Here is a 16311-nt window from a genome sequence, read left to right on the forward strand (position 1 = left end):
CTTTTTGCTCAAAGTAAATAGTAAGGAACTTGTCCATTTTTTTTATATATATTTATAGTTTTATGTTCTGTGGGTTTTTAATGTCAATCCTAGAGATTATTGTACATCATCAACAAGGCATGTTCTTTAATATAAACATGTAAATTTCTTCCTTCCGTCACGAATAATTTTATACAACCAGTAACATTTAAGGCTTTTGGCGATTTAAGGTGTGGTTTGTCGAAGTGCGTAGATTAGTCTTTTCGTTAAGTCATGAGTAGCTCTTAAGCATAACCGAAACTCTCGAAGTCTTGAAATTGAGCATGTTTATCGGAACAAAGGTTAAATGGTAGTATTTACTTTGTGTACCCTTCTCGGGTCAATAAAGATTTCGAATACGATTATCGTACTTTAACTCAAAAATCAACCAATCAAAATACTGGATTTGATGTTTCGAGCTCAAGTTTTTATACTCTGAATACTGAGTAAAGATTTATGACCGAGAGCCATGAACACTGTGATTTAACAAATAAACTCATCATAGATACCAGGACTAAATTTTTTTTCTCAGCTGAGTATTTTTTTCTCAGTGATGTAAGTGATAAAATAGTTGTTTGAAAACTAAAACGTACACCAAACTTCTTTAAAACGCAGTTTTATGTCTTAAGAAATAATGTAAAACATAAAAAAAAATCTATGATAGATAAGATGACAAGTAGCATTTAGTAAGCATCTGTAACCACAGCCCTGACAAAAAGTCACAGAATATAAAGTCGGTAAATAATTTGTGTTATCATAAGAAATATAGAACCTAATAGATATTATAAGAGAAAGATCTTGAAATACTTGAGTTATTTACCCGTAGCTTCTTATACATATGTATATATATTTTTTTTATATTTCTTTATTTAGATCTATATTTTGTATTTTTTTAAAAGAAAAAATGCAATCTTCGTTGACGTTTACGTGAAGAGTGCTTTCTTTCACGTCCGCACTTCTATCGAGTATGGCGTGCCAAATAAACATTTTGAAAAGATAATTATTACGGATCAATAACATACATTATGTATACAGACGACCTAAGACACCATGTGACAATTTTAAGAGAAACAGAGCTGCTTTTTTCTCACATCTACAATGGAAAAAAAAACCCAAAAAACGACAGACCAAATATTTTTAAATCAATATGAAAGCCAGTAAATAATTTGAATCCGTTTTCAATATTCAAGATATATGTAACTTTAATATTAATATAAATCTGATACAGAATTTAACATGTTTAATACGATTTAACAATTATGCAAGTAGTCATAAAAATTGCTCTGCATAATGAGTTTATATCATATTGCACAGGAAGAGAAAATAAAAGTACGACATCGTGTGAGAAGGCATGGGATATATATTTAATTTCTATTACAGTTATTAACAACATCTTGTACAAATATTATTTTCGAAAATAAAAACAGTTTAATAAAACAAACAAAACTATCCGATTTATGAGGGTCATGAAAAGGGGAGTAGGGAAATTTGCTTCTGTATCATGATTTTGACATGATAAATGATTTGTCTGGATCAACGACATATGTATGACAACAATACCCCCCTCGAATCTGTCACTGTACTGCACAAATGATACATTCCTGAATATCCTTGTTTTAACTAATATCTGTTTTTAAAGAGGCTGTCCAAGTAAATATCAGGCAAATCCTATGATATGGGTGGCACAACGTAATTTTTTCCCACTGAATTTTTGGTTCCAATGCAATGTTTATATCATATGAAGGATATATATGTCAAAGATATTTTTGAATCAACAGTGGATGGCTCAGAAAATGATTTTAAAGTTTACTAACAATGCAACAAAGTTTTGTACAAAATGAAGAGTTATCTCCCCTTTTCAATGATTTTTCAGTGCTTTCTATGTATTTTTTTCTCTTTATTTGTTGCAGTTAATAAAAAAACAAAATTTAACTTTAAGAAAGAATGAATTTGTGATATGAAATAGATGAAAAAATTTTAATAAACAAAATATGTCATGCTCCACCCACTGCCTGGTTTTTCCATGTACACCCTCTTAAAACCAAACAGGGGGGTATTTTCTTTGTAAAACTTTTGGTATCTAAGATAATAATTAGTAGATAGGATGACATAACATATGGGTATATTTGATTTAGTAGATATGAGGTACCGGTACTGCAATCTAATTGATGTACCAGTAGTAAATTGTAAAAATAGATTTAAGAGAGAAAAGACATTGATAAGCCCAACTGTCCAACAAAATATAAAAAAATGCCTATCTATCATCCATTTTGGAGCATATATTTAAAATCTATTGGAAGTGAACAAAAAAAGACAAAAAAAATCGAAAACAATGTAATTATCCGTTCTCGAGTATCAGTCAAACAGCCCTTACCAAAAAATGTTGTATTAAATTGCAATGAATTATGGATCTTACAAAACTGGAACATAAGACGTAGTAAGCATGCTGGCGAACGTCAGCTCAGACTTTTTTGATTATGTAATTATATTTAAAGTCATAATAAACAAGTGACCGGTGAAAAATAATGTTATTCCAATTCTTGAACCAATGCATACAAACATCATAAACTAAGTCTTTTTCTTTTTTTTCGCATAAATTTCGTATAATCGTCAATTTTTTTTTTCAATCTGTCAGTGTTATGAAAATATGGCAGGTAACTAAAGTTCGTGTTTTGAAGCCGAAGTTTAATGATTGTCACCTGTTTGTCAACAATCCACCAAAAAACATGGATATTGAGCACATGTTTAACATGTACAATCAGATAATAGTTTATTTTAAGGACATCCATGCGTATTGCGATCACCGGATTTTTACGAGATGGGTCACACGGAGGTCACTCTGCATACGGAAACTATATCGGGGAATTACTTCCTGGAAGGAAACAATTAGAATAATGTAAACTTCTTCTTAATATGAACAAATTAAAGAATTTTCTTCAGAAAAAAGTATATGTACATAAGTTTTATAATGAAAACTATCCATTGAGTTATAAAAAACATATGCATTATTTTTTTTAACTTGAGGTTTCTTATGACTTTAATTACCGTTAGTTGTTTATTTATATTTAAATTTTGAAAAATCTGAAGAAAATGAGATTTTAACTCGGACAAAGTAGACCTTCGTCTCTTTGCCATATTTCTGATTTGTTGTTTTCAATTTGTTTTCCACTATTGCAGCGTTTTTATTAATGATCATATTGGTCTGATCTCTGACACGAACTGTTTTATTATTGTGTAATGTTTGTGTAATTTCTGACACAATGCAGGAGAAGGATGTTAGGTTGACTTTGTCTGTAATAGTGAACGAAATGATACGTCAAGATTTGTTAACTCCTGATGCAAGATCGTGATTTTTTAGCAAAATACTGATGGTTATGGATGTACAGAAATTGCAATGCTACTGTACATCAATTGACCAATATCCGATTACGACCAGTTCAATATTTCACTCGTTTTACCTTATTCTTAATTTTTATATAAGAAAATTGTACATTTCAGCACACCATTTTTCAGTCTTTTTTCTTTATTTTTTTTTGCACATTTTTTTCTTCTTTTTTTTTGGGGGGGGGACATTTTCTTTTCTGTTAATCGCCTCGTTTATTTGGGTAATTTCTAAGAAAGATCAAACGTCAAGCGGGATATGTTAAAAGTGAAGAAGTATCTACAATGAGAAACTAACAAAGATGGGGTTATCAACTTCCATTTTTAATTTTCATATGCTTTTACAGAATTATGAGACATAATTCAGTCGTTTTACCTTACTCTTATTTTTTATGTAAAATATGCACATTTAAGCACCCCATTAATCAGCTTTTTTAGACAACATTGATATTGAGTATTCATCCTAAAAAATGTATGAAAAAAAATATGTTAAGGAATAAAGATGTGTATGTTCCTTTTGATAGACTATGATTTGAGGAGATAAGTGAAGTTCTTCATTGCAAATAACAAAAACACTATCAACATTTGTAGTTTTATATCAAATTACCTTCAAAAAAAATATTTAAGAATATTCTTAACTTTGTGTATTAAATGTTTCAACGACCATTATCTTCACAAAATTTTATTTACCAGCCATTGATTTGATAATTATTTAATTATGTTTAACGTTTAAGTAGGATTTTATCAGTTGTAACCAAATCCCAACTGTTTCCTTTAAAAATTAATGAAAGATGGGTCTGCTTTCTTCGTTTCGTAACTAAATTGAAAACAAGTGCATGTCATGCTATATTACCTCGTTCCTTATAGAAATGTATTTTTATTGACCACAAACATCGTTGCCGAAAGTAAAAGAAGAAATACAACAAAAGTTCTCGATTATCTATGGAAAACGTCAAATTACGTTACCAATGAGACACAAAACCTTGCTTAAAGTTCACTACATATTTAGAAATGGAAAGACTTATATTTTACAAAATGGCGGATTGTTACGACATTCTCTGTTCTCACAACCGATTATATGGGTATACTCATAATGGTTGTGACTAGATCGATTCTGTATCTGATCGAGATTACTGAAAGATAAAATGGCGTTAATAGCATCCCTAAGAATAACGCGATTAGCCTTATCCGATTGTTTTTCAAAAGAGGATGATAACAGAAAAATACCAATCTGATAAAAATAAATCCTTTATGAAATTGTATTTATCTGTGACGATATGAACATCTTTAGTTTCGTAATACGAAACTACTTTTAAGCAGTGCTGTGTCTTGTTACAATGGTTTTAAGTAACAACTATCATTATGATTTAGCCATTTGATTATGGAATTTCCGATTTGAATTTTCCTTGGAGTTCGGTATTTCAGTTACTAGTATTTTACTTTTTGTAAAACTTTTTGTCTGCATAGATTCATTAGATCTTATTTAAAGAACAAAACAAACGGAAGTGTACATTATTCTCCTCTTTTCACTCGTGTGTGTCTTTATTTGAAAGCTTCTTCTTCCTCCTCTTCTTCTTTGTATTACCTTCCGATAGACAGGAACACCTCTAATAATATTAGAGTATAAGGGTTATTTTGTGTAGAAAATGTTGTTGTTTTGTTTTAGACAACTATGTACAGCACACTATGTAGATGGTGTTGAGTATATTTTTTTTATGAATGTGACTTTAAAAGTTATATAGACAGTTTAGGCTTTTATTTAGTTTCATATTACAAACTTAGCTTATTTACATCTATTTGTGTTATGTATGTCAACAACATTAGCAGTTGAAAAGTAAGAGATATTCATAAGGGTTTAATTTACATAAGAAGTTTACATGTTTTAATAACTTAAAAAGCAGATTTGGCTGACAATATATAATAAAGAATGGCCTTAACTTCTTAAATACTTTTAAAATAGTATTCAATGATTATAATCTAAAAACTTGTAATTTCTAATGTAATGTATATTTTGATGTCGTTTATTTACATTTTTGTGCTTCATCTCAGTTTTTCTTCGAACTCCAGTTAACATCTTTTAACATAACTTGCGTCGTAAAGCTTCTTGTCCTTTTAAAGCTGTTGACCATCGTTCTTTATAATTATCTTTGACGATATAAACTTCTTTTGTTTCGTAATATAAAACGACTTTAAAGCAATGCGTTGTATTGTTCCAATACATTCAAGTAACTAGTATATAGAGTAGCACATACCCTACAAGTGTTTAATTGTAAGATATGATGAAATATGATTTAATTTTTGAAATGACAATTGTGTTACATGTATAGGGATCGATTCGGGTCGCTTGGTACAGTAATCAATCTTTCAATCAACCGAGTTTATGAAGGTCTATAAGCTCATTTTGAAGAGCGGTTGCTTTATTTGTATATGGTTTAAAATCAAAACTACTCTTACTGTAATTTACAAGAAACATAACACTCGTTAGATTTAAGATAAATGTGAGTGCCAACAATACTGTAACTTCAATCTGGTACGTTTTCCTTTTGTTATATTTTTGTTACAAACAATTCAAATTTTTTTTCAATACAGATCAAGAAGTGGTTGTCATTCATATATTATTTAGTCAACTGGCACAATATAAAGGTTAACCGTGGTAAGCCCCGTAACGTGAAATTGGTGACTGGTGTTCTTTAAGGTCTTAGGAACAATATAATCTAAAACCAAATACACAGACAAATAAAATGATTAATATTCGTTTCTTAAATAGAACAGGCACACAAAAAGTCAAAAAAGGGAATGGACATATGACATGTATAAAACTGAAAATATACGAAACGAAATGTACAGTAGACACAGATAACACCGAGACATAAAAAAGTCGTTTGAATCTAAAATCATGTTGTGAAATGAGAAACTGTTTACCCATGGTGAAAAGAGAAGATAACTTACTATGACTTGTTAATTTTTAGTTGTGTATTAGCTACTTCCCTTTAGTCGATTGTTAACAGCTTAAACTTATATGACTACTGTAACGTGTTTATAAGTAACACCCCGGAAAATAAATCTAATTTTTCATTGAAATTATTTATATAAAACTATGTTATAATATACAGTTTAAACATTAATAAGTTCTGCATGTAACGGTAGAACAATCTCCTTTACTGCCTTACACGTCATTGGCGTACAAGGGCAGTAAGTAAGTAAGTAAGTAAAGGTGCATATGTCTTGTTTTTTTTTAAATTTTTTGTTGTTTTGTTTACAATAATTGAATACTATATTGTATTATAACAAATAATTACCGACATGTGTCCTCCAAGAATGGCGTTTCTGTCTTCGCTTTTTAATATTTTGTTTACTTTTCCCAAATAATGAAAATGTTTTAAAAACGCACATGCTATATGACAAATCGATTTCGAATGTCTTAGTATCTAAAATAGTATTATTATTTATACTTTTATCTTAAATTGCTAATCAATTTAAATCAATATTACAATCACAAAATTCACCAGTATCTATAAAAAAAATGTTGAATTTGAATAAGGTTGCGATTTCCTCAGTTCAAGAATATGGTTTTGGCTGTTCTGTTTAAGCTTTATTCTTTGTCATGCTTTCGAATTTTGTCATGCTGTTTGTTTTAGTATTATATGTCTATTCTAGATATAAATCTATGTTGACCGATTCATCTCCTGCCTCTTATTTTAACAATAAAATGCCTCTACCATGTCAGGAATATGACATTTGTAATTTATTGGCTTGATATTTTCGAGCTTTTGATTTTGCCATTTGATAAGGGAATCTTCGTTGGGAATTTTGATTGGAGTTCGGTATTTTTGTAATTTTATTTATACTGTGTCTTGTTCGATCATCTGTAATTATCGGTTGAATTTTTTTTATTTATTTGGTGTTGTTCTCTTTAATATGCATTATGGTTAAGTGTCCATTTTTTTTTATATTCCTTTGTCAAATCTCCCATTACATACATTATTATAAAAATAGGAAATGTCATTGTAGATATATTAACATCAAAAGGAAAAAAAAAGATAGCAATAGTTTCTTAACAAATTTCCATAAATTTTATGAAAACAATATTCGCAGTATAATTTTAACTATTTAATAGTATGAATTTTCATAAAACACTTAACTGAATTGTTGAAATTAAAAAAAGTCGACTCGAGCGCTTTCAATTGTTAAAGAAACATATTTGTGTTCTCTTAATGATTATATACAGTCATGTTGTATTGAGTCACAATAAATATCTTTGTGCAGATATATATACACATGAAGTTCTTTAAGTAAATACTGTCTAATTTGTATCCAAATATATCTTCTTAGGAGGACACATGGTGTGTTGTTATTCCTGTCTGGGAAAAAACAATAAGCAGATCGTTTGAAATCTATACAATAAGAGTGAATAACATTTCTGCGGGGCAGTGACACAAAAGACGAAATTATGAATTCTTCATCAGAAACCGCATTTGTAGACCATCTCGAAACACTAAATAAGGATATCATTGTATCTCTAATTCAGAATATAGTTATACTTGCATTGTATTTGATAGTAGGAATATTTGGAAATGGTCTCGTGCTTTATGTTTACTCATTCAAGCTTAAATCAAAAACAGACGACCGGTACCTTATTCTGTGCTTAGCATTACTGGATTTGGTAGCCTGTGTAATCGGTGCATCATTTTCTATAGCAGTTAATACTAATCAATTTACATTTCGAAGTAACCTAATCTGTAAGCTAATGTAGAGTGTGAATAAATTTACATCAATTAGTTCAGGACTTATGCTAGTTGCTATAGCCGTTCAGCGATATATTAAAGTTTGAAGACCATTTAGATCAGTCATGAATATTAACAGTAAGCGTCGGGCTATTAAATTAATTATAGCCATGTCAATACTTCTGGTAGTTCCTAGTGGTTTCCTCTATTGGGTAAATGATGAATATATTGAAAACGGTTGTATCAACATTACAGTTTATAGATGTACGGTCGATTCAAATATCGATAGACGATACGATGTAGGATATTCCGTATTCCTCTTGTTTTTCTGTTTTGCGGGTATTCTAGCCATATCGATCTTATACTCTTTGATCATGAAGACAATTTACAAGCAGGAATCCTTTTGGAAAAAGAAGAGGTCAAATCACAGCATGAGGAAAACTGAACAGACGAGTAATCAAAGGGAAAACGAAGAAACATCACAGTCGTATAAAACATCAAAATATCAGAACACGACCCAAGACAATTTGAAAATAGCAATGATATTGAAGAAGATAGTCAAAGCACACACAATTGTAACGACCTTAATAACACGATTGAACATGTTTTAATGGGGAACAAGGAAGTAGATCCATCAAAGTGATAAGACGCATGATACGGAAGTATAAAATATCAGTCATGTTTTTAATTGTGACAGTTTTATTTGCCGTATCCTTTTTTCCAAGAATCATTATTATGATTATGGAGTCAGCTGACATTGATTTTTGGAAAACGTTGACAACTGGCCAGTACAGCTTTTGTCTTTTTTTATACAGAGCATATTTACTTAACAACATCTTAAATCCAGTTGTTTATTCGGGTTTCGATACTTCTTTCATCAAAGAGTGTAGAAGCCTCTGTATCAGAAAAAAACATTTAATTTTATAAGTTACCTTCTGTAAAAACGCTTATTGATTAATCACTGTAGTTTGGAACGTTAAGTTAGCGTGTAATATATGTTCTCGGTATAAAAGTTAAATATATTTTCAAATTTTGATGGAAGACAAAGTGTTCACATACAGGTCACATGCTTATAATTAGCCTATGCAATTAAAAAGGTTTATGGATGAATAACAACAAGTTTCCAATTTGTTTTAAAATTTTAGGACCAAAAAAGCATCACTATCCATGCAAAACCTTATCTTGAAGTTTAAGAACAATGTGTATTGTAGAAAAAGTTTGATCTAAAATATTTGAAGAATATTGAATGTACAAATAAATACTGTAAATTCCAAAATATTTGAAAGGTTTTGATTTTTACGAATTGCGCAAGGATAGGTTACGGACAGGCATGGGGTAATGCAAATTTGTAATTGTAATGCATGGTAATGTGTAATGCAGCAATTTTTTCAGAACATGTAATTGTAATTTAATGCATTACTTGAGAAAAAAGTTATGTAATTTCATGCATTACATTGCATTTATACATGGCATTACTTTTTTCACTTATTATATATTTTCACAGATTGTTGGAGATTCAGCTAAAGCAAAAATTTTTAATTTCTGGATTAATTAAAAACATAATCATTTGGGTATTGCATGTTACAACATCAATGAATACCTTGTCACGATTAAATTACAGATAATTGACCATTGTCATTTTAAAACACTAATTAGTTTGTTTGACAATTAATCTTTTCACCATTTTGCACTTGGTCATAAATATAGATTCCTACACTGCAACAAGTGTATTACGATATTTTTCCACTCGAGGCAGTTACATTTTATTATTTAAAGCGCGAGGCTTGCCGAGCTCTTTAAATAACTAAAATTTAACTGTTGAGAGTGGAGAAATATCGTAATACACGAGTTACAGTGTAGGAATCTGTTTCTCTAATGATTTTTATCCTTCTTTTTCAAAGTTTTCAGAAACTTGTGTTCTTTATATGCGACGTCATCAGGCATTGTCGCCTTCTTTCATGACGTCACAATAGGAAAATTCAGAAGAAAACAAAACATTTAAACGTCATCATCAAATTTCGACTAATCATTTGCCGAGAACAGATTTTTCACTAGTGAGGAGAAATCTTTTTCTCACACCGATCGAGAAATGTGAAAATAGCACAAAAGTTAGAGAAATTAAGCTGTTTGTTTATTATATAATTAAGAAAGAATTTCTCAGTAACCATTTTTGATTGGAATTAATAAAACAAATGTATATTAATAAAAGTGAAGTTTACGTTAGTTAAAATATATTCGTAACTTCATCTTTGTCATTTATGTTTGTATACCTTGAAACCCTTGTAATGTTAAAATGTAATTGTTTTATTGAAAATACTTTTTACTTGATACTTATATTTAATACGTATAATGAACAGTTTTGCATATGCTTGAATCTTTTGTGACTTCAAGTTGTTTTTTCAAAATGTTTGATTTTGTGTTCACTTAATAATAACATTTTCAAATGTAATGTGGTATTCAATGCATTATTTTGCAAAAATAATTGTAATATAATGAATTACCTTGATAAATGCATGCAATTGTAATTGTAATTTAATGCATGCTCTTGTCAAAGTAATTGTAATATAATGCATTACATTGCAATGTAATTTGCCCCATGTCTGCTTACGGAATATGAAAAGACTCGTATTTCAGGTATCATAAGCGTTGTGTGTATGAAGCATTTCCTGAAATCGAAAAAATTAGTCTCACATGTGTGTCAATTGTTAAAAACTGACAAAAATAAATGAATTTATAGTACTTTATCATTTCAAGATCTTAAAAATGCAAAAATATATGTAGTATTATATCCCAGTTGATACGATATTTCAGAACTTACATTTCCCAACATGTTTTCCTTGATAATGATTGCTAATTATAAGGAATTTATTGAACCAATAATTGCAAGGTGTGAAGTTTATAGCATTGGGGTTTGTAACGCTCATTGATTTTTTTTATGTTGTGTTTTGTAGACTGTTTGTCTTGTCGTCGCTTCAATGTATTGTCATGGCATTAAACGACCACTGGTCGAATCTTTAGTCTTTCACTCGATTCTATCGTTATGAAATAATCACCAAATGGGTGTTTTCTACAAATATCAAATTGCAACTATAAATACGTTTCATTTCATTGTGGACGTGGCAACTGTATGACTTTCCGGAAATACTTTGGCCCCCTCTTTTTTAATGAGATTTGTGTTGCAAAATCTGTAGCTTTTTGATTGTATTTGTCAATTTTTGTTTATTTGGACGAATTTGTTCTTTTGACCACGTTCTTGTCTGTCTTTCGAAATTTTTATAGTACTCATTACCAGCGTTGACATTTCTCAAACGAGGAAATCTAATCGAAAATAAAAAGAGAAAAAAGAGAGCTTTAATCCCACTTAAACATACAATGTATGTCTTTATAAAAAAAATGTGTTTCGTGTGTACATGATAATTTATAGTTTAGACCTTTGACTTCTACTTGTGAAAGATAACAGTTTTTCTGTTAGATACATCGACTAAATAATAATATACAAATTTAAAGTACTTTAACTGAAGATGAACATCCTGTTTTTGCTATTTATATCTTGAGTGTTTCCGTCTGACACTCAAGATTTTGATATTATAGTTTCCTCATCTGTTTGTTTTGAAACCATTTATTAGTAAGCCTTCAGAATCTGATGCCTAACGGAATGTTAAAACAAGTATACAATCAAAGCAATTCACTTACAATGGTTCTAGAGTTACGCTAATGGAATGTTCATGAGACAAAAAGATAGAAACCCAATACTTTAAACTTTGGAGCGCATACAATAAAACACACCTCTTTAGAACAATTAAAACGTTTGCCAACATAGTTTTTCACTTCGAAGAATATATTCCTGTTGGATATTCTTAATTGACATTGTCATATTTATAAATTAACTGTTATAGAACTTTGAATTGTTTGAAGACAATAACATACAAAACCAAGGAGTAAACAAAGACTAAAAAAACCAAAAGTCATTTACATCAACAGTAATACGAAAGGATTTTCTTCTCCATGAATATATGAGCTCAGCTGTATTCGGCAATGCATTCCAATTGTTGGCCTTTTCATTTTTTTTAAATTTTATTTTGGCATCACCTTACACAAAGAACGCATTAGGCGAACATATTTATAAACCTTGTACCTTTGATGAGTTTTGTTCTACATTTAGTGAAGTAAAGGACGGGTTTATTTTCCTTTTTCCTGTAATAAGCATACAGACAGGACTGGAATTACCCATTTCATTTGTTCTTAGAAAACTGTTTGAATTAAGATAACTAATATCGGCATGACACATTAATTTGCCTGATGTATTATGAAGATATGTAGACTTTGTTGTCTTGCTCTGTTTATTTTAAGAAATGAAACAGAAAAATCAAGAGCTTCTGATGTTGCGTGTATCTTCCTTTTACACAATTATCGCTGTTGATGTTTGTGTTTATCAACATATATTAATGTTAGTTTTCCCCATATTGAATATAAACAGATACGCATGATAGCAGTATGTGACAATATATACACCATATGTACATGCCAGTAGAGAATCTTAACTTAATGGCTATTTCATTTGCAACACTTTTTATTTAGTCATTTCATAGTGTTTTGACACGATATACTGTGTGTTGATTGTTTTACCGTTAATTGCGTCAATTTATATGACATGTACAATAACATTGATTTATAATTCGTGACTATTTTGAGTGTTTTATGATTATTTTATTCTGTGCTCAGTACAGATCTGATCATGATAAGTCAGGCCTTTTTTTTTTTTTAACTCCGATGATTACGATTTGTTAATATGTAACTGCACCAGGTTATATTCCAAACCGGAAGCTATAATTTTAACTGTTGTGATTAGTTGCTGTTTGTCAATTTTGTGTTTCAACTATTGATTAGTTAAATTAAGCCCGCTTGTTTCCCTCAATTTATGTTATTTGGGTATTATAAAACTATACGATATGGGTTGTGATCATTATTGAATGACATACTATGAACTGTAAATTTCACATTATTGACCTTTTAAGTATTAAGTTATTAAATTGGAAATAATATCCCCACACCTCCATGTTTTATACTTATATCCAGACTTTGCGAATTGAGTTGTCGGGATCAAAGGTAGGAAATTTTTACTTACGAAGTAGAAGATTATTATACTCTTCAACTTCGTACTTTATTTGGCCATTTTAACTTTTTGGGATTCGAGCGTCGCTGATGAGGCCTTTGTAGACAAAACGCACGTCTGGCGTAAATACTAAGTTTAGTCCTGGTATCTATAAGAGCTTATGAATAATGGGAAAAGTTGTGCATAGAAACAGTTCATTTACAAACTAATGGAAGCCTTTGTGCAAGCAATGTCACTATCTCTTCACGACTCAAGGAAATTAACGTATTAATTCCGAGAGTACATGTCTGTACTTTACCTCATCAAAGCAAAAATTATGCCATAGCATAGGAGTTGTAACCATTAAATGGAGATAAGGTGACCAATTTATATATCTATTCGTACCAGTGGAGTCAATTACGTAATCAATTGCTGAATCACGATGATTGTTGATGATTTTGTTCGGTGAAGCGATAGTTCTCTGAAAAAAAACCAAACACATGGAAATTACAGAAGGCAGTTGCAGTGCTGTGCCACATGTTAATCGAACTTTTCTATTTTGATACGCAGTTGCTTTGTTAATTGGGTGTGTGACCGTGGTTGTTTCGCTTTCCGCATTATATGGGTCATTATATTGGTACCATATACAAACAAAAAACTATCCAACAGAGAAATATAGCGACAATATATTCTTCTGACGTCAGGGGTATACACAACGTTTTAGCAAACACAATTGAAGAAGATTCAACAAATTTTATAGCTCCTAATACTCACTTGACAAATCTGATTCATACAGCACAGAAATAGAATTAGAGATGAAAAACAACTAACAAAAAAGCTCGAAAGACGGAAATACGATGATAGATAAAATCTTTTTTTAAAATCGCATTAGTTCAAGTGAAAATATTTTCAGAAGAATATAATGCAAATCAGTTCAGATTTTTTTTGTCATATAGCCACTGACGTAATTATGTATCGGATTCCTTGCATTTAGATGTTAAGTTATGAGCATGTATGATGAAAGTTAATCTGAATTAGAATTTTGGACGAACGATATTCATAAATGTTTATTTCATTCAATTTCACGCACGTGATCATAAATCCTTTGTATTCATTTTTTTTAGTATATCAGGAATAAGTACTTAAACGACTTTCCGTTACTATTATTTCAATCGAAACTGAAATAAGGATATTTGATCATTTGAGATGACATACATTGATGAGATTTTTCTTAAAAACTGAAATATTTACCATGTAACTGTAAATATGATAATTTATCTGATCAAGGTCAGTTTGAAGTGTTCGTAACTGTTTTAATTTGATTGTAAATGTTTCTAATTATAAATTTACACTCGTGTTGAGTTGATCCATATAAACTACATTTTTGTAGATATACTTTCTCAGTTCTACAAGGAAATATTCACTTATCTAAATTAATCCAAATGCAAAAACAGTGAGTTACATCGAGTATGCTCGGTGACCTGTGTAAAATAGAATCGTTACATCTGTTAAACATATACAAGATTTTGATATCATAGAATAACGAAAAGGCAGAATGTTTTAAACTTTGTTAATAAGGCATACATTAGAATGTGTTGAAAGCCATTCAAATCATGCTAATGATAAAATATGCTTGTACTTCCCTATGTGTACAACATAACCATTGAGATGTTGACAGGTAATATATAGGAGATAAATAAAAAATGAGATAGATAAAAACATAGTAATAAGATATGACGAAATAAAAAAAAAACTCAATTTTATTGATTATGAACATCAGTCAACATTCATTTTATTTTGCCAAATTTGGTTGCTCATACTGGCTAGAACATTCAGAATTCGATATTTAATGGGAAAAACGAATTCGTCATAGCTTAACACTCAGGAATCTAACACCAAAGAAAAGAAAACGCTATTACTTCTTCGGACAACATCGTTTTGATAAATGTTAGATATTAATAGTACACTTGGCGACAACTATTTAACTGATTGAGGAAAACGCGTGAAGAACTTTTAGAAAAGTTTAACAACAAAAGGGTAACAAGTCAACAGCTCTGTTAAATTACGTATATATTGAAAACATTTAATTATGTCTAAATATATTAACTTCACACTTTGATTACTCAAATCACGTGAAAGTAATATAGTGTTTTACATCTTTCGTTCTTTTACTCCAATGTAAATACATACATTCCCTATTTCCATTCTGAATTTTATATGAAGAGCAAGAAATTATTTTTTAGGGAATCGCATAAAATATTTGCAAACAAACATTAATGAATCTTTGGATTTCAAATTAACTGTTCAAGTATCCCTGTTGAAGGCCAATTGCAAAAAAAATTTACAATGTGTTGTATTTTTTTTTTTTTTTTCACACATAGGCCGGACAAGGCCAGGTTAGGGGAGGTTTGGCGCCTTTAAATTAGTTTAACCCGCCATTATGTATGTGCCGGTCCAAAGTCAGGAGCCTGTAATTGAGTAGTTGATGTTTATTGCCTTTTATCGTTTTTTGTTCTCCATTTATTGTTTTGTGAAGTGTGTTCTTGTTAGTGCTGTTGCACCACTGTCTCCCAGCTGGAAAAAAAAGATGGGTTTGGTGCAAACTTACTAGTTTATCCCCGCCACAATCTCTATGTGTCTTCCCCTAGTCAGATGCCTGTAATTCAGTGGTTGTCATCTGATGTTGTATTACATATTTGTTTTTCATTCCTTATTTTGCACATAAATAAGGCCGTTAGATTTATCGGTTGAATTCCTGTAATTTATGAGAGGACGATCTACCTAACCGCACATGACGTAGATACTAGCAATTGTAGCCTAAAGTAAGGACTTTGACAACGAGCAAAAAAATACTGCACATCAAGCTATAAATGGCCTCGACTTGATGAAATAGAAAATAGTTGAGACTCGAAAAACAAACGACCGATTCATGTAAAATAAATAACTGAAAAATTGATATATGATAAATAGTAGCAAACATCAACCACTTGCTTCTGACTTGGGCAGACACGAGCGTAGTAAGATCGTGATAATCGTAGTTAGGTTGCAGAATATGCGGAGTGAGAACGTTGTGTAATCGTAGTTGTGTAATCGTAC

This window comes from Mytilus galloprovincialis, chromosome 12, assembly GCF_965363235.1.
Source record: "Mytilus galloprovincialis chromosome 12, xbMytGall1.hap1.1, whole genome shotgun sequence".
In the NCBI taxonomy this organism is placed as follows: Eukaryota; Metazoa; Mollusca; class Bivalvia; order Mytilida; family Mytilidae; genus Mytilus; species Mytilus galloprovincialis.